Source organism: Talpa europaea, assembly GCF_964194135.1.
Source record: "Talpa europaea genome assembly, chromosome: 7".
NCBI classification, from domain to species: Eukaryota; Metazoa; Chordata; class Mammalia; order Eulipotyphla; family Talpidae; genus Talpa; species Talpa europaea.
In genome coordinates, this window is record NC_140074.1 from 7,774,579 (window position 1) to 7,794,438 (window position 19,860).

Below are 19,860 nucleotides of genomic sequence, written 5' to 3' on the forward strand. Positions count from 1 at the left end.
CGCCGCGGGCATCGCTCGCCGGGCTCCGGCGCCCCGGGCGCAAACGCACCCGCGCAAACTCCGCCCGGGGCTGCGACGGCTGCGGTCGGGGCTCACCCCGGGGCGGCGCGGCGCCCGCGGCGGCCCGGCGGTCTGGACCCGTGCCCTGCCCGGGGTGCGCCCCCAGGCCAGGACGCCCCGCGCGGGCGCCGGGTCGGCGCTGGAGTCGGGGTGCGCCGAAGCCCGCGAGCCGAGCCGAGCCACCGGGAGGATTGACGAGGAGGAGGAGGAGGAAGAGCCGCGGGAGGAGGAGGGGCGGGGAGGCGGGCGGGCGGGGAGGAGACGGAGGAGGAGCAGGCGAGAGGAGGAGCCGCCGGCCGCGGGCCCCGCCGCGCGCAACGCTCTCCCGGAGCGCGCCGAGCCCAGCCCGGCTCTGCAGTCCGCGCCAGCCCAGCGTCCGCGCCTTTTCTACGGCCGCGCCTGACATCACGTCCTGCCGCCCCGCCATTGGCCGCCGCGCCGGCCCGGGCCGCGCGTGCTGCGGGAGGCGGGAGAGCCGGCGGGGGGAGCGCGCGGCGCCGGCGGAGCCGGTGGGCGAGGCCGAGGGAGGGCGCGGGGCGGGGGGAGCGCGGGGCTCGGAGTTTTTAAGCTCCCGACAGTTTCCTGCGATTTCCTCGGCAAGGAAAATGCAGCCCCCGCTCCCCGCCGCCCCCCTGCCTGGAAGGCGCAGCCCGAGGATGCTCGGAGAGCGCGGACGCCCCTCGCTCCGGCGGGGAGCCGCAGCCGCAGGCACCGGCGGGGGAGGCCGGGAAGCGAAGCCCGGGGCAGAGCTGCGGAGCCCGCCGCCGGCCCGCGGCGCGCCCTCCGGGCTGCCGGCAGCTCTGAAGACCCGACGAAGCCGAAGCGGCCGGAGCGGGCTGGAGCGCTGACTCCCAGGAGAGGGTCAGAGAGCATCTTGCTTGCAACGAGCGAGCTGGGGCCCAAGGTGCGGCCCAGCGCGTGCCTGACTCCTCCTCCCGGGTTTCTCCCCGGCCTGGAAGAGGGAGTGTGAGCCTGGCTGTAGGGACTAGAAACGGCACGGTTTCCAATCCCAGTTTTACCATGTGCATGCAGTGTAACCTTAGACATGTGCCTTAACTTCCCCTAGCCTCTTCATGATCTCTTAAGAGGGACAAAGACGGCCCCTCCGCGAGGAGATGATGAAGGAAAGCGATCAGGGCCGTAAGATGCCTGCAACAAAGTAGGCACCAAACAAATTCTTTCATCACTCTCTTCCCTCTCCAGCAACTCCTACTACAAACTTTCCTACTCCAGATACATTCGCTATCACCGGGTTCTTAAAGACCCCCGGGCCATGCTCGGCCTCGCTGGGTGCATCACTACAGACCCAGCAGGGGACGCCAATCCATCCTGCCACCTGGCTGCACCAACTCTCCAAGGACCAACAACCTATATAGCCTGTGGGGTGACTCCCAATGACCACCCCAGCTCCCAGACTTCAGGCTCAACCCAGAGTGTCCTCAGATGTGTGGTGACCGTGGGACTGAGGAAATAAAAAATGATGGTAGAGAAAAACCAAAGGAGCGAATTGGAGACCCATCTCCTGAGCCTGCTTTGGAAGTGGGTCCATTTGAAGCGATGAGCTGGCCAGAATCTCTGCAGTTTCTCTTGCAAGGCACAGAGTTGAGGCCGTGCAAAGTCTTGCATTCCACATGTGGTACAGAACTTCCAGGTGTAGTGCCCAAGCGCATACACTTGTGTTCATGTGTGAAAACACATACTGCATCTCTGTTAGCAAATCACCGCTAGTACAAAAGCAGAGCTTCATTTGCACTGGTGTGCACAGGTTTGCACGTGCATATGAGGTCTAAGGGTGCAGTGCCAGGCGAAAAGAGGCATCTGTAAAGCAGAAAGCAATTGCACGCTCAGTTTTACCTAAGTCCCTGTGTATGTTTCTACCAGGCCCTGATTTGTGTATTTGCAAAAACTCTTGAAGTTCCAAGCATGTGTACATGCTGCTCAGGCACAGATGCCCCAAAGGGAGGGAAGGACCATAAACCCAAAGACGCGCCTGCGCGTGTGTTCACACAGACGTGTGCTCCGGCGCCTGCACACTGTCCGCGCCCAGGCACGCGGACGCCCACACGAACACAGCGTGTTTTACTGATGCATGTGGGTCTCTTTCTTTCAGAGAAAGTAGGGGAATGAAAATCTAATCTGGGAGTCACAGGGGTTCATCTGGAGGTCGCCCAAGGGGTAGGAAAAAATTGTAACAACGCGGGCGCGTTTGCCTTTGGTGCAGTTCCGCGCCCATGCTGGGTGGATGGAAAACGTCTTCGAGAACTCGAGGGGCTGTCCCAGGAGCCTGGGGGTGGGGAGCCACTCTGTAAGTCTTGCCGCGGGCACCCGAGAAACGTGGAAGCAGCACCCCGCGGCTCTTCACTCCCCCCACCCATGTAGGAGCGCGATTTCGTCGCCACCTCTCTGACCAGCAGCCACAGCCGCCGCTGCCCGACCCCCAATTCCCTGGCAGTCCGGATTCCCACCGGGCGCGCCCGCGGGTTCACCCCTCGGCGTCGGGCGGGGAGCGCCCGACTCTGCACGCGGCTCCAACGCGTCTCCCGCGGCAAGGCGGGCACTGGGTACCGCGCGGGGGTTCAGAGGCCGGTAACTTTGCGGGGGGGGGGTGATGGGGGGGCGCCACACAAGCACCGAGCCCGGTCCGCGGGGACTAAACAAGGAGAGGAACAGGCTGTAAACACACACCCCGGCACGTGAGTGACACACACACAGTGGGAGAGCCGCTGCCGAGGCGCAGGCTGGAGGTGGGGGGCGCAGCACCCGCAGGTAGAAGCCACGCTCCGAGGCGCCGGCACCCGCGGCCCCTCCCCCAGCCGGGAAAAGACTCCCTAAGTCCCTTAAACCTGCTTCTTGCGGGAGGTGACAGGTGAACGGAATTCAGGTCTGGCCACTCGCGCCGCTGCCTACCTCCCCACCATCTGCTTCCTCGCAGGCGCGCAGACCCCGCGCATAATGAGGCAGCAGCCTCCAGCCGGCCACCGTGACTAACTCAGAACAAAAGCGCTCCCTCCACGCCTCCTCCAACAAAGGGGCCACCAGTCCCGGCGCTCCCCCAAGGCTGCGGGGCTCCCGGCTGCCGGCTGCGGAGCTGCCGCGCGCAAACTTCCCGGAGACGCCCGGGCTGCAGGCGCCACCGGGCCGGGGCCGCGCCGCGAGGACGCACGAGCCGCCCGGAGAAAGTGAGGCCGGGCCGGGCCGGGCTGGGGGGGCGGGAGGGAGCCCCCGAGCCGCGGAAGGAGGGTGATTGATCAGCGCGGCGTTCCCCGCGCTCCGGCCCGTTATTAGAGGCGGCCAAAGCAGGGCCGCGCAATAACCTCGGAATCGCCAACTAATTGACGCTGCAGGCAACTACTTCATTGTGCGCGCTGGTTTTATGTCTTCATAGCCGGTGATTGACAAGGTGTAATTAGTCATCTCACTCGGTGATAAACATGGGCACCCTCCTCCCGCGGCATCAGGCCGTGTGTACCAGCAGAGGAAGCGATAGTTGACGCTGATATACCATTAAATCAAAATGAAGACGTTCAGAAGTGTGTGTTTGCTGTGACGCTCTGATGGTTTATTTCTCAAATACGGCACCAACAGATTTACTTGATTTGCAAGTTAACTACAACATTAACTGGTTTTATTTATTTTGCCTCTTCCTTCCTCTTCCTAGGCAGGGATGTTGCTCTTGGAGAATGTGAAGACAGTTTGCTTCTTGACAAGCGAGCGAGCCGGCGCCCAGATTTTTGCAGCGTCTCCGAGTCTCCCCCGAGGGAAAGGCAGGCAGAGAAAACGCCGGTTTGGGGAGCACCGGGGAAGGATTCCGCGCAAGGGGAGATGCCCTCCTTGGCCCCAGAGGATCCTGTCGGGGGTCCCCCTTTGGGCACTGCCAATCTTGAAACTCTGAGGATGGGGTTGAGGGTTGGGGTGGGTGTGGGGGGAGAGCCTCTTGGATAATAACTGCTAAGAAGAGGCCAAAACCACGTTTCTTCTCTGTCTTCAAGCGAAAAGGACCGTGTTCTTAAAGCTGTTGGCTGCAGACACAGGGCCAGTTGCCTGCCTCCTTCCCTGAGAAAAGTGTAATAATGTTTCCTGTTCTTTGGATTGCACCATTCAGCAAATTACACTCCTTGCTCACCAAAGTGGGTTTTGCTTAGGGAAGTGTGTGTGTGTGTGTGTGTGTGTGTGTGTGTGTGTGTGTGTCTGCGCTAGCGCACATGTGTGTCCCTCTACAGAGAGGCTGCTGCTATAGGCGCTGGTTACTCATTCCAAAAACCAAGAGGTTGAAATTTTACAAAGGGAGGGCGCAGCGCTGGTTGGGCAGGCTCCCTGGGATGGTTGTGGTCTGTCTGGACCCTGTTTAGAGAATGGGGGGTGGTGGGGGGAAAGTCCATTTCCAGGGTATCACAAATGTCCCCAGGAGCCCCCCAGTGGAGTCTGCTTCTTTGCACTCCACCCACTTCTCTCTAACCTCTGTCTCTTGTTTGTGCAACAGCAAATGACGGGTGAGTCCTTGCCTCTGTGCAGGAATGTGGGACATCTCCAATAAAATGATGGGGTGAGGCTGAGTCACAGGATAGCAGAAAATGGGCACCCCCTTTCCCCAGGCCTCCGAGCCTTGTTCAGCAAAAGAAGGAGTGATTTATACTGATGTGAGAGGTGCCCATCAGCAGCAAATCAGCTCAGGCATGGCTACCTCTTTAGGAGATCAGCTCATTGCCTTGGTCACACTTACAGAAAAATCTGCAGGTCCTCACCATTGACAATAAAAAATCAGTAGGGCCTTAGTTGTGAGGAAGAACCCCACCTCTGTGGATAGATAAGCCACTTGGCCCATCTTAGGCAGAGAGGCACCCAATTCCTCCTCCTCTTCTCCCTGCAGCAATCTGAACAATTCCGAAACCCGCCTCCCAGGGCGTCAGCTGAGCAGGTTGGGGAACTAACCAGGGCTCTCTCTCTAGGGCCCTGTTAAATGCACTGAACTTAAAATGAAACACGAAGTGTGAATTTCAGGTTTGAACATGATGCATCAGGAAACGTGGAGGTTGGCAGCCCTTTTCCTACCTCCTGCCTTTCGGTAGCAGGTATTAATATTGTATTAAATGTTATGAGAAAGTAAGGGCTGTGGAGAGAAATGTGCTCAGATGCAATTTTGTCAAGGTTTTTATCTGTGATTATGATTCCAGATGTAGAAACTCCCGGAGGAGGGAAATGAGGGGCTGCTGGCGTGTGACATGTGTTTTAAGGTGTTTGGCAGTGTTTCTCAAAGTGGTGACAAAACGTTCAATTTTATTACAGGGAATCGGTAAAAGAAATACGAACACTGGGTCAGAGATTGTTCACTTAGGCAAAAAGATTTACCATTATTGATTAGGGTGGGGAAAGTTTGTGTCTGGGTCCTTCTTAAATCACATTGTCAACCATGCAAATCTGTCAGATGAGATTGTTCTTAAAGAACAATTGTAACAAAACACACAATAGCTCATTGCATTTCCCCACCTTGTAATTTCCATGGAAAGATGTAAATTGCCTTGGGAGAAAAAAAAAAAAAAACCAAGAGAAAAATCAACCAACAAATGTAAATGTTGCAACAAGATGTCAATCCCTCCTCCTTCCCCTCTATAACTCCAGCCACTCCTTGAGGGTAATTTCTTTTTAATCTAACCCAGAATAATAATAGTCCAAAAAGGATCATTTTGCTAATCTGGCTTTTTTTTTTTTTTTTTTGGTTGAGGCATAAATAACAGCAATAAATTTCCTCACACAGGGAACCACATTTTGATGAAAGGGGAATCGGAAGGATTTTGTTTGAAGAAAGCGAGGATGGGGGAGAAAGCAGCTCAACTCTTGACCAGTTGACAACTTTTGGGTCTGCATGCTCCTCAGACTGGAAGAAATTTCCTACCACCATCTTTCTTCATTCAAAGGCATCTCTGCCATCGCTCTGTGACCGCAGGACACCCCTAAACTCTATTTCTAGGCAAAGGTTTCCTCATAAACCTTTTATGAGCTGTGCATACACTAATCGATGCCTGTGCCCAGCCAGCTCAGACTTAACTAAGGCGGGCTTGATAAACACTTCCACAGAACAAAAAGAGGGGTTTTGGACTAAAGATCTGGACTTGACTCCTCCCTTGGCCCCCAGTCAGGGGAGGAGGGTTTCTACAATATCGCTGAAGGCATAACTTTTACAGACAACCCCATCTGTATCAAAGTCAGCATGTCTCTCAGCCCAGTTCACCAGGCCCACACAAATGCAGCCCCAGTTTTTCCTTAATCCAAGCTAAAGAGTGTTGATTTTATCTTCCCAGCCACTGGCACCATTTTCCCATCACAAAACACCGTAGGCTCCCAGCACATACTGCTCCTTCCTTGGAAGGAAGAAGGTTCCTTTCTTATGAAGTGATCAGCGTCTGGTACATTTCAAGAGGAACAGTGAGGTTGCAAGGGAATGTGGCCACCAACTCTTACCCCTGAGATTTCATTAGGAGCCTTCCCCTGGCCCAACCCTCCACTGGTCCCATTAGCAAATCTCTACTGCTATTTGGGAAACTGGAATTGTCCCTTTAGGTGAGGAATGATTCATTTTCCATATAAGCATTAGGTGAAGCCCAGTCCCTTAGCTAACCCCCCCATTTTTATTCATCCATTAATTAAAACAACTAATGTCCCATTGATTATCTTTGCATGAATGAAAATCATTATAGGTCCTTGCAGGTATATGGGAAATTCTGTTTGCATAAGTATTCACACTTTGATTTCCTATAGACTCATTTTCTCGGGCATAAAGAAATTTACAAAAAACAAAACAAAAGCAAAATCTCTTGGCACTTTGCAAGAAACCTTGAAGACTAGTAGTAATGAGCTTGTGCCCATCTCTTGCGAGAGAAATAGTCAGATGGCTCGCGTTAGAGCTAAATTGTACTATCAGAATTCTAGACAGTTAAGGCAAACATTGATAAGTCATCAAAAGCAGGTTTTGAATTTGCGTTCATGTTGAGTCAGATGTGCTCATCCAAATTTACTTTTAAGATACCGTGTCAGTACTCGAAAGTGAAAAAGGCAGGGGACAATCAGCTCTATTTGGAATTTCCCAGCTAGTTGGCCATTTCAGCTTGCATCTCCATTTCTGGGGGCTGCCATAATTAGAGCGATCTATTTTGCATTTACTTCTCTTTGCAAGCACTACATTATTCACTCTTTCCTGTGCTTATTAAACAGTGCCACCTGCACCAAATTCAACAAAGCTCTTCCATCAGTCAGCCCAGCTAAGGATCCCGGACCATATATTATCATTAATTGAAGCTCAATTGAATACTTGACGATAGAGGCATGAGTAAAAGCAACACATTTTCTAGGACCTGTTTATAAAAATGTTCTTAAGCAAAAAAGAAAGAAAAATATTCCACAAATTGTCATCTTTTGCAAACTCATTTCACTCTCTCTGTACAGTAATTCAAGCAGCAATTAGCAAGTCTTTTAATTAATGAACTATTCCCTGTATGTCGCCAAGGTGCCTGCAGCACAAATATTCTCCTTCATAAGGTACTAGCAAATGCAGTCAATATTTTGTCACCCAAAGCCTTCGAAGCTGACCACCTCGATAGTCCTAATGCTATAAAAAGAATCTGAGGACCCAGACACAAGACTGGAAAGCAGAGGGCAATTTTCAGGAAACTAGCCATGGATAGTCTGAATTCACAGAGAGGGAGTAGCAGAAGGAAGGGAACCAGAAACAGAGAGGAGAGAGAGAGAGAGAAAAATGAATGTATAGAGATATATCAGTGGTTAAAGAAAAAGGTACAGAAAGTTTCTAGCAATGATGGGATCACCTCCGAGCTCGGCTAGGTTATAACCAACTCCATTAAATGCTGATGATTTATACATTTTTAAGAGCCTCAAACCTCACTATGCCTTGTTCTTTAAAAAGCTTTCTGCTTTGTTCAAAATACTGCTTATCTTTGGCATTGTCAACAGCTCTGCATCTGGGAGAGATTAATTAAGTGATAGGTCAGACACAATGAGGTGAAAGGGCATGTCCACCCAATCAGGACTGATTCATCCATTTGTAGGTGGATCAACTTTTTTGAGAGATGCCAATTTCAGTCCCATTTTCCAGGGGGGATTTATCAATAGGAATGCCTGAGCTCCCCATGTGAAGGCTTCTTAGCTGGAAGAGATTTTTGTGCAGATAGGAAAATCTAACATCTACACTCTGTCTTTTGAAGATGTGAAATGAAAACAGAACTATAAATTGTATGTTTCGCCAATCTGAGTGAAAGCTGATTTTTCTTGAACACAATCCTTCTACAAAATAGCTAATTGGATGATTACACATAAGATAGCCATGCAGCACAATAACAAAAATGAAAAGTTAGCTCTCGCTGGTGCCCCTCCCCAACTGATTCTCATCACCCCTTCCTTTCAAAGTCCACTTGGCCATTCTAGAAGGCAAAATGAGAGACAGAGACAGGAAAGGGAGTAGGAGAGAGGGAGAGACAGATTGAAAGAGAAATAGAGAGGTTTTCTCGGTGTCAACTGAATTTTTCCAGACCAATTAGAGTTTATCTTTAAATCTCCATCCCATCCTGCCCCCCACACACCTTTCCAAATAGACCTTTAGATTAGTGAGGAATTAGTTAATTGGAAAAGGCCACGTGGCCAGTCCCCTCTGTTCTTGACCAGAAGGGTTTTAAGGATCTTAGACCCCACTCTCAGAAATGACCCCTCCCTGTCTCTCCAGCAGCAAGTGAGTCAGTCTTGGTCAAAATTGTGGTTTCGTGTGTGTGTGTGTGTGTGTGTGTGTGTGTGTGTGTGTGAGAGAGAGAGAGAGAGAGAGAGAGAAAGAGAGAGAGAGAGACTGACTCCCAGCCTGTGAATAAGGCTCAAGGGTCATGTAAAGTGACAAAATTTTTTTTGACAGATCCCAAACAAAATATTTGGAATATTTTTACTTTATTCTTGAACACCCCTGCAAATGAAGTCCACATTTTCCATGGTATTTTTTTTTTTTTGGAGGGGAAGTAAACAATGGTTTGTTTCTTTGCAACTGACCAGCCATTTCCCCTTCTCCAAAGAAATGTAGAATGCCAGTTTCTTAACTCTTCAACCCTTTACATCATCTGGGATCTACCTATATTTATAAAACGGAGCAGAAATGCTTAACAGCCTGATCAATAGCCATTGACCGTCAGTGCACCTCACACCCTAACGTGCACAGCTTGATCATGTATGTTTGATCATTGAAAAATTCAAAGCATCTTGCAGCAGTGTATCAAGCTTCCCATAAAATGATCTATCTATTTCTGTGGTCTTAAAAAAGAGTGTGAGTTTCTCTCTCCCCTGCATTCATCTGTCTATCCATCTATTTATCTACACACACACACGTGTGTGTGTGCATGCACACACACACCTCCCTTCCTGGAGAATTTATTGCTCATATATTTGATGAAGAACAAGGTAATTAACTGCGAGGCTGTACATCTGGGCGGCACTTCATATCCACTGCAATAATAAAACACTTTTTTCCCATTTTAGCAGAAGAAAGGCTAGTCCTGCCCACAGATTCAGAGGACCCCAGAGTCTTCGTCTGCAAAGCCTCCATGTTATAAATCCTGCCTCCCTCTTAAGTGATGGCACATACAATTGCACCAAGGGGCACTAAGTTTATCTGTGCAAAAGTATCATTGGAAAAGCATGTCCCTTCTCGGAGCTTCAGCTTCAGCTGGTTCCTCCATCCCCAGGTAGCTTGGCAGCAGCAAACGGACACAAGGATCTAAGGTACTTTTCCTGGGAAGGGCCACATGCATTTAGGGATCTCAAGGGCTGGTGTCCTGAGGGTACTAATCTCAGTACTCACTCTCTACCCCCAAAGGCCCTGGTCCTGCAGACTTTTCTGATATACTGAGGTCAAAGACTAATTCTAAGTTTCTGCACAAAGTACGTGGGATCTGTCCGAACCATCCCAACTGTCCAGCCAGAGAAACACCAGCTGACAAGTCTGCTCCAAGCTCCCAGCACAGTCTTTCTAACCAACCCCGGAGACCACCCCCACCCTACCCCCAGCCAGCAAAACAAATTACCTGCAGAACCTCCCATTTCGGGAGTCCCCTGCTCTGTATTCCAAAGCGTGCCCAGGACAAATTACTCAGAGTTCTTCTATCTTAAAGCAGCAGCATCTGGGCTGAAGCTCCCTCCTTTATACAGGGGGGCCGACTTCCTATGATAATACGTGTAATATGATATGGAATGACAGAATGCATGACAGTTGCCCATAACACGGAGAAGTCAGTCAAAGGACAGAGGGGACATTTGGATAATTACCATCCATTGGCTAGTCAATCACGCGAACAGAGAGAAACTGCACAAAACCCACAATGGAGTTGGGAAACAAAAGAGACCCGAGCCAGACTCAGGATTAACCGGTCTAAAGCGATCTAAATGCTTTTGTATCTGAAGAACTGAGGCTCCCGGGCTGCCCCCCCCCCCAATCCCAGGGAACTAATTGCGGGGATCAGAGTCAAAGCTCGCTCCCTCCTTCCCTATCTCTTTGTAGACTGCTCACCACGCAGAAAAAAAAAATGATTTCTCTCTGTGTTCATTAAACTATTTTAAAGTTAAAGAGGTGGGGGGAGGGGCTCCATGTGGCCCCTCAACCCAGAAACTGGGATTCTTCAGTCTTCCCAGAGGCTGGGACAGCCTCAGTGGGCCTCAATTCTTTGTTTCGGGGTAAAGTCTTCCCTCCTAGCCGGGTGCACCTGGGCTGAGGCTGGGCAGCTGCCCTTTGCCTGGAGGCTACAGACTGGGGTGGGGTAGTGGGGTGGGGGGAGCCTGCTGTGGATGAAGAGGCCCCGTAGCTGGCTCCTGCACCAGGGAAAGACTAGGTCCACCCCCGAGTTGAAAACTCAAAATGAGTCTGCACCCTCGGGACCAAGTGGGGAGACGGGGTGACAGTCCACGGTGTCTAGCCTTCAAAATGGGATAGGACGAGGGGAAAAGGTGGTTGCAAATTGTAAGAATTTCTCTCTGAATTGGGGAGAGAGAAAGAGGAAGAAAATTCTTCTCAACTGGGGCAGGGAGAGACTATGCTTCACCGGGGAGAGGAGGGAGAAGATTCTTGCCTGAGAAAGGCAGAGGCAAAGAGGTGGTTCCTCAAAAGACAGAGGAAAAACGGTCCTGGGCATTTTTGGAGACTCGGAAAGGAAGGAGGGCAGCGAATTCCCCACAAGATAAAAGATTTGGACCGCGATCTCCGCGCCTGAGATGCCCCGGGTCCCGCGCCAGGGGACGGGTCCTCCCCGCGCAGCTCCCAGCAGCCCGCGCCTCCCCAGCGTGGCGGGGCGGCGGTTCGGGTCCCGGTTCGCGGGCGCCCCTACGCGTGCACCGCGCAGCCCCCAGGACCCCGGGGCGAGCGGGGCTGCTCCTTACCTTTCCGAAGCCTCCGCCGCGGGTGTGGCCGGCTCTGCGGGCGGCCCCAGGCCAGGGTCGGGGGGCAGGGGGCGGGGGTGCCGGGCTGGTGGGGAGCGGCAGGGTGAGGACTGGGGGGGCTGGCACGGTGCCCAGAGGGGGCGACGGGGCAGTTGGCAGCCCCAGGGCCTGCGGGCGAGCCCGGCCGAGCCGGAGGGGGTGCGAGATGTGGGGGGCCGGGGAGGGGCGCCGGGGGCCGGGCCGGGGCGCAGGGGGCTCCCTCCGCGGGCCGGCGGGGCGCTCCAGCCTGCGCGGCGGGCCCGGGCGCCCGGGAGCCCGGCGAGGCTCCGGGAGGAGGCCCGCGCCCGGGAAGCCGCGGACGGGGGCGCGCGGAGCCGAGGGGCTGTCTGGTCGCGGCGGCCGGCAGATCAGTCAGGGCCCGCCGGGCCGGGGCGGCCCCCGCGGCGGCGGCGCTCGCGGCTCCGGGCTGGCCCCGCGCTGCCCGCTGACGGCGCCCCGAGTCCGCGCGGGCCGCGCGCCGCCGGCCGGGCTGCGGTCATCGGGCTGCGGGCGCGTGCGGCCGGGGCGGGGGCGCGGGCGCGGGCGGGGCGCGGCGCGGGGGGAGGCGCGCAGCCCCGGCCTCTCCCCGCCCCGCTGTCCCGCGCCCGCTCCGCGCGCGCCTCGACCCGCCCCCGCGCTCCGGCGCCCGCGCCCGCGCCGGCCGTTCCGTCCGTCTGTCCGCGCCCGCCGCGCGCAGCCTCTCCGGCTCGGGGCTCGGGCGCGGGGCTCGGGCTCCGGGCCTCGCCGCCTCTCCCCGCGGCCCCGGCGCGCCGCTCCCCCAGCCCGGCGTCTCCCGGGAGCTGCCGGCCGGCCCGGACCCCTCGGCCTCGGTTGCGCTCCCCGCGGTCGCCCCGCTCTCGGCTGGCGCTGCCGGCCCTGCTTCCCCGCCCTCGCTCCGCTCTCCTGGGGACTCGCCTGCCTCTCTGTCCCTCCTGGAGCAGGAGGAGCCCCAGAATCCGGCGCAAACCATGGCTCTGCTCTGAGACCTTGGACAAGTCACTTCCTCCCACCTGCAGGTTCCTTATTTCTGCACGGAGCCAGCCGGCGCTCCTGCTGGCGTGGCAGGGAGGGGTGGGGAGCGCGCGGGAAGCGCTCGGCGATTCCAGTGTCCTCCCTTGGGCGGTTACGCTCACCTCAGTGCCGAGCCACTGTGGCTGGCGCCTGGCCTCCAGGGCTTACCTCCGCCTGCGCGCCACAAGCCCCCTGTCCCCAGCCTGGAGGACCGAGGCAAGTGTGAGAAGGCCAGCTCAGCGAGGGAAGTGTAGGGCCCGTCCACCATTCCAGAGCTGGAGCCAGCATCTCAGGCCCTGCTGGCTCCTCCCTCCCTGACACCAGGCAGAAGGATGAGGCTCTCACCTGTCCTTAGACCCAAGCAGGAGAATGCCTGTTCCTCCCTGCCTTCTAGTAGCCGTGTGTGTGTACACACACACACACATACACACACACACATACACACACAGAATGACTTTTAAGCTTCAGAGAGGTTTCCTGGGTGGAGTGTGGCGTCAGATTCAGGCAGATGTGGGTTTAAGATCACTTATTCAGTGAAGGCCTTGGGTAGAGAGAGCCTTGGGTTATTGAAAACAATAACCACCTCCCTTTCACACGTGTGGTTAGGCTCACTGGTGTGCACAAGGGGCCCAGCCTCTAGAAGGTCATTCCTTCTCTCTAGCTGTTAGTCAACAAATACTTATCGTTTATTGCCTGATGCTTTTTGCTGGGCACTGAGGAGACAGCAGTTCACCAGGCAGGTGAGGCTTCTGCTCTCATGCACTTGCAGTCTAGCTGGGGAGTCAGAGCAACAATTCCATTGCGACCTCAGGACAGCTGTGCCAGCGGGGAGTGGAGAGTGCAATGAGACCCCACATCCAGGGAAACTGACTTGGCTGAGGCCTCAGGAGGGGCTTCTTTAAGGTGGGTGACACGGAGCCAGGAGGGACTGCACTTGGCAGAATGTGGGATGGTGTGCTGAAAGGCTTGTTTCTAGCAGAGCAACAGACATGTGCTGTTTGCGGGGTGGGGGGGCCATGTAGGGGGAGTGGTCGCCTGGTCTGTATAGCTGCTGCAGAAATGTGGGGTGATGAAGCTGGAAGGATGGGCAGGGCAGGTGTGGAGGGGGAGCAATGGACAGACTGTGAGGGGTCCCGTCTTAGTATATGGGAACCTTGAGTCCTGATTTCCCCTTTTCTGAACTGCAAAGAGGAAGCCAGAGTCTGTTCCCACACGTGTCCTTGCCTTTGGTCCTTCTGGGGAGTCATCGCTCATCCTCTGCTCTGCTCTGCCCAGCACTGTCCATCACCATCACTACCTGTCTTGCCATCTGTGCCCCCACCAGGGTGGCCCCCCTGAGAGCACGTACCCAGGCCCCTTCCTCTATGTGCCCTTACAGTTAGCCCTCATCGACAGTTGTTGTTCCACTGAACTCACAATAGCCCCGAGGGCCCGCTGTGTGCCAGGCTCTGTGCTGGCATTGCCCTTGCCTTCACAAAGTGATCGTTTTGTGGGGAAGACACTTTTGAACACACAGGCCCTAATGAACACAGGAGATTTGGGACAAGGGGATGCAAGCCCATTAAGGGCAGGCCCATCCTGGGTTTGCTCACCTGGCATGGTCTTGAGGGTGTGGCATAGTACCTGGCACAAGGTAGCGGTGGGCACTAGGTCACATGTATTGAGAGGACAGAAAAGGAAAATGAAGTTTTGGGGGAGGAATGGGCAGAGGGGGTCAATTTGATGGTGGTGAATGGTACTCGAACTTGGGTGAGGTGTGGTGTGGTGTCCACATTGATCAAGGCGTGAAGTTGTACTGCTGAAGCTTATAGTGCTGTACACCAGGGGTAAATCATTTTCAAGTGACATTTAAATGCAGAAGGATAAGTAGGTGATAAGTAGCTGGAAAGGTAAACCAGAGGAAGGATGAGGAGGTTTGCCTATGGAGATCTAGTTAATAACAACATGCAGACAGGAGGTCTGTGGCCAGGGAGGGAATCCTCAATCCTGCTTAATTGAGCTCCTTCTCCAGGCAGGAAGGCAGGTACAGGGCACTCTTGTGAGGTGTCCTTGGTTAACCTTCCAGGCATCCCTGCCTTGTGGGTCCATTGCCTTCTTTTTTTAGAAAAAGCGCTGGGGTCCAGAGAGGTTAAGGCAAAGGCCGGAGGTCACCCAGCTCGTAAGAGCCTGCACTGGATTTGAACCCAGGCCTGCCTGTTCCTTTTCACTAAGAGGAAGAAGCAAAAGAGGAGGCGGCAACAGAGGAAGGAGATGACTGAGAACAAAAGAAGAGCTGTGGCAAAGGAGTGAGCTCTGCGAGTCATTTTTCAGCTTAAAAACAATTCCCATTCCCCAGCCCTGCAGAGGCTGGCGGGCGGATCTGAGGCAGAGCTGGCCCTCTGACTCGCGGGAGCCTGCCGAGGGGCCCCAGCCAGCCGCTTCAAAGCCGGCCTCTTCAGCATGGGTGCTTTTCAACTTCACACGGGAAACTTTCCAGGGCTGACTTTCTGCACTTTGTTTCCAAATCAAGAGATGGGGAAGTCCCTCTCAGCCCAGCGGGGAGGAGAGCTCACCCAGAGACTTGCCCTGGGGTTCCTGGCTGGGCCCGGGACTCCCCTACCTCCCAAGGCAACCTAGGGGGAGGGGCTGACCTGCCCCCTGCCCTTGTGGGGTTTCCAGGGAGAAATGGGGAGAGGGATTGGCCTGGGAGTCCCTCCTGGGGGCCAGAGGCCTCTCTTCCTGTGTCTTCCCGGTCTGGTTTGTGCCTGGGTTGCTGGAGGCACTTGCTGACGTGGTGCGTCAGTCTGGACGCGTCTCCTCCAAGCCAAACCTCACCTCCTGTCATCTTCCCATCCCCATTGCAAGAGGCAGCCAAGGCCTTACTAACCCTCAGCTCCGTCTGATTTTTGGAATTCAGATTTGGATTTTGGATGTACATCAAGAGGCTGGCTCCATGCATTTTAATTAAGCTGTCTTTTTTCATTTATTACTAATACACTCCTCTTAACTATGATTTATTTGTTAAACAAAGCACCATAAGCCGTCACTTATTCATCTTAATTTCAACAAAATTAAAGTAGTTGCTGTTAGATTGCACCTAATTGCACTCGCAATGAAAAGAACGGAGATGTTAATCAAAATAAATTGAAGATAAACAATAAAATCATTACATCTTTGTGGCGGTAAGTGTAACTAATCAGTTTTGACTCCGGTGCGACCGAACAGGACTAATGAATGTGTCACTGAAGCGCACTCATTAAGGGAAGCCTCTGCGGCCTGGGTCCTCAGGGCAGCAGCCAGCCACCCTGTCCATGTGACCCTGAAGGTCCCTGCCCCTGGGCCGGGCAGAGGGCTCTAAGGATCAGGGCGAGCAGGGGAGGTAGCTCATAGAATGGGAGACTCCTAGGGGTGTCCCCCTGGGGCGCCCCTGCTACAGAGGGTTTCTCTCACTCTGATGAGAAATCAGAAGAATCCAGGCCCATTTTTGGACAGTCCAGGTAATCAGGGAGGGGAAGACGGGCCAGGAGGGAAACACGTAGGCAGATAGCCCAGGGGCCAGAAGATTTGGACCCACGCTAGGGGGACAGAGTAGAGAAAAGCCCAGCAGAAGAAACGAGGAGAAAGAGAGAGACAGGCAGGTCCAGAGCAGGACGGGAGACAGAGAAGGCGCAGAGCAAAGCCAGGGTCAGACTATCAGGCGGTGTGGGCAGAAGAGCCTGTGAGGAAGTGGCAGCTCAAACAGGGTGATGGAGGCGGGATGGGGGCCAGAGAGTGGGGAGAGGGAGGCTGTAGAGATAGCCCCCGGTAGGTCTGCAGAGGGGACGCTCTGTGGTCCCCATAAAATCATCTCTGCTTGGAGAATAAGACACACCGTTCCGTCTTGAGTCAGTTAAAGCTCAGGAAAAAGTTTCAGGTTAGGATTCTGGGGACAAAGTGGACCTCAGGAAAATGTTCAGGCATCAATGACCAGGACAGGACTCCTGAACTGGGCTCTGGGTAGGAGGGAGAGGGGGTTGTGAGGGGTGCAGGCAGGGGGCCACCTAGAGTTCTCCTGGACTCCTCCCATTACAGGGATTTCATTGGGCCAAAGGGTTCCAGACTGGGGTCTCTTTCTCATGTCAAAAGCTTTTGTGCCAGCCCTTGGGTTGCTGGCCTAAATGCAGAGCCAGAGAGATGCCAATTGAGGTTCTCTGACTGAGGTTGCCTCTCAACATCCACTTCCCAAGTGGGAAGGACCCCAAATGTGGGCAACTTTGGAAAATGGAAACATCTAAGATTTCGGTGAGATTGGACATCCTAGCAGACAACATGAAAGATACGTAATTTTTTAATCCCACGTGTCCAGCTCTGGCCTGGACACAGGAAATGAAGGACAAATCAGATACGAGCTCCCAATCTCAACTTCCCATTATTAAAGTAAGGCTAGCAATAGAGCCTACTTCATGTGTTTTTTAATGAGGATTAAATGAGAGAATATATTTAGAGCTTTGAGCAGTGGATGGCCCTTCAAATGTGCTTTAGGTGTTTGTTGCATAAAAATAAAATCCCCCCTCCCCCGCTCTTATGGGCTGCAGGGTTCAGTAAAGGAGAAAAAATCATTAGCAGTCAAGTTCAGCCCAATGGGCTAAGGGCTGTTGCAGCTATACTTCAGGATGCTTTGGGGTCCAGTGTGGAGACAAAGCTCTTGCTGAACAGTCTGGACAGAGGAGTCAGAATCAGTCAGATGAAAGGGCCTCCCTGGTGGCGCAAGGGGTTAGGCATCAACTCTATGAAGCTGTCCGCAGCCACTGCAGCTTGAGTTCGATCCCCAGCCAGGGAGTAACCCACATGGCGTAGCAGACCTCCTCTGTCTCACCCGCTGCTCCCCTCAGCAGTGTATTTCAGTCAATCCATCTGTCCTGCTCCCCACTCTGTCTCTGGTGAATCCTCTCCTCCCAAAACCTCTGGCCTGTACCCCAGTTCTTGTATGCATAAATAAATCTTTAAAAAAAATACAGTCAGTCAGGTGAAGACCGCAGGGAAGGGGAAAAGCCTATTGTGGGTGAAGCAGGTCATGTGATCAAAAGTATGTGGCTAAGAAATACCAGGTTATGCTGTGGGGTGTCAGGTGTGTAGGCATTGAGGTGAGGCCGGAGGCCAGGGGTGCAGGAATCATTGAAGAGCACCCAGGTGGACACTCACTGATTTGGGGGGAGTGCTCAGCATACATTTGCTATATTTGGGGTCTTCTCCCCTTTAGCCCTTTTCCCTCCCAGCCCATGTGGTTCTGGTAGAGATGACACCTCTAGGTGTCTTAGCTTGGGGGAAAGGAGCATGTGAGCTAGACCCAAGGCCATCAGTGCATTATATTGGTGTGGCCACAGTGATTGATTGGTGGAGGGATAGGTCATCAGGCCCAAGGTGAGCCAATCCAGGGGTTGGACTTAAGGACCTGGGAGAGATCTTTGATCCTTCCTGCTGCTCTCTAACCTAACAGGATGTAGGAGCCCAGGGCTGAAGCCATCATCCCACTGGCATGCAGAGGCTAAAATTAAAGCCAACGAAGCAGAAGGCAGAACCACAGAGCAAAACAAGTTCCAGTAACATCGTTTGAGCCCCGACTCCAGCTGGGATGAAGCTAGCCCTGGCCCCTGTACTTTTTGGTTTCATGAGCCAATAAATTCTTTTTTTGTATAAGCCAGTTTGGGTTGGGTTTTCTGTCACTTGGAACAGAACATTCTAGCCTATATAGGCTTCAAACAGGGAAATGACACTGTATGTCATGTGTTTAGTAACATCACCCTGGTCATCATGGTGCAGTAGAGGGACTGGAAGGGGTGAAGTTGGAGGCAAAGAGACCGGAGGATGGGCTGCTGTAGACATCCCAAACAGGGCTTGTGACAAAGAGCAGGCAGAGCTGGGACCGGCACCTTCGCTTCTTGTGGTTGCTGTAAAAAATCCCTATAAGCTGGGTGTCTTAAAAAAACAAAAACAAAACCAAAAAATAGAAATTTGGGTCTCCCTGATGGTGCAGGGGTTAAAGTCTCAGAGCTATCAAGCTTTCCCCAGCTACTGTGGCCTGAGTTTGACCCCTGGCCAGGGAGCTGACCCACATGGCACAGCAGACCTCTCGTCTCACCCGCTGCTCCCCTCAGCAGTGTATTTCAGTCAGTCTGCGTGTTCTGCTCCTCACTCTGTCTCTGGTGAATCCTCTCACCCCCTGCACCTCTGGCCTGTACCCCAGTTCTTGCATGCATAAATAAATAAAAATAAATCTTTTTTAAAAACCCAGAAATTTATTCTCTCACAGTTCTGGAGCCCAGGAGATTGAAGTTGAAGTGTCAGCAGGGTTGAAACTGAACGCTGTAGGGAGAGTCCCTCCTTGTCTCTTCCATCATCCACAGGCTCCAGCAAGCGGGGATCTCCTTGGTTTGCGCCTGCCTAACTCCCATCCTGACTCCCATCTGAGTCTGTCTCTTATAAGGACACCAGATGTAGGACCCACTTGTGTAATCCAGGATATTCTCATCTCAAGATCCTTAATTAAATTGCATCTGCAAGGGCGCTTTTGATTCCCCCAGAAAGATCACATACATAGGTTTCAAAACATGGACATTTCCTTTAATGAGTCACCATTCAACCCACCAACAAATCAAGGGAAATGATCACCAGACCCAAAAGACCAGAATGAATATTGATGATGCCAGGGGAGGTGAAATTAGTGAGAGGGCCCCAGGAGACAGAGGCTTACATCTCCTAACCGGGAGGCATTCATCTGGCAGGCAACAGAGATCTTTCGGGAAGGATTGCTGAGCCATTGTCCTAGTTCCCTAGGGAATCTAAGATAACCAGGGAAGAGCTAAGAGTGCTTTGCATTTTCAAAATCCAGAATCCAGGAGATTCTGCAAAGGCAGAGTTTAATGTCACTCAGACAGAGATTCCAGAAAACTCAGGGCTAGTGAGAGCACCTAGGAGAGAAAGCAGTAGTTACCAGGACCCCACATGGATTCCTCAAGAGCAAATCCTGCCATATCAGCCCCACTTCCTTCTTTGCCAGGGTCACTGGATGAGTCTATCCAGAAAGCTGTGATGGACGGAGGGAGCCCAGTCTCCCATGGTCTTCTTGGAAACAGGACCAAAACAGGGTAGCATAGATTCAAAGATGAGTAAGAGGTTGACTGCCCATGATGAAAGGGTGTTGGCTGATCGAGGTGCCTCCTGTAACAGACTGCTAATGGGGTACCCTTAATCCTCTGTACGAGGTCCTGTTCTGCCCACCCAAGTTACATGTGGTGATGCCTAATAAAGATTGCATGGTCCACTTGGCCCGTTGGCAGATGATCTGAAGAAGGAAGACTCAGAGACGACGGTGGGATAGAA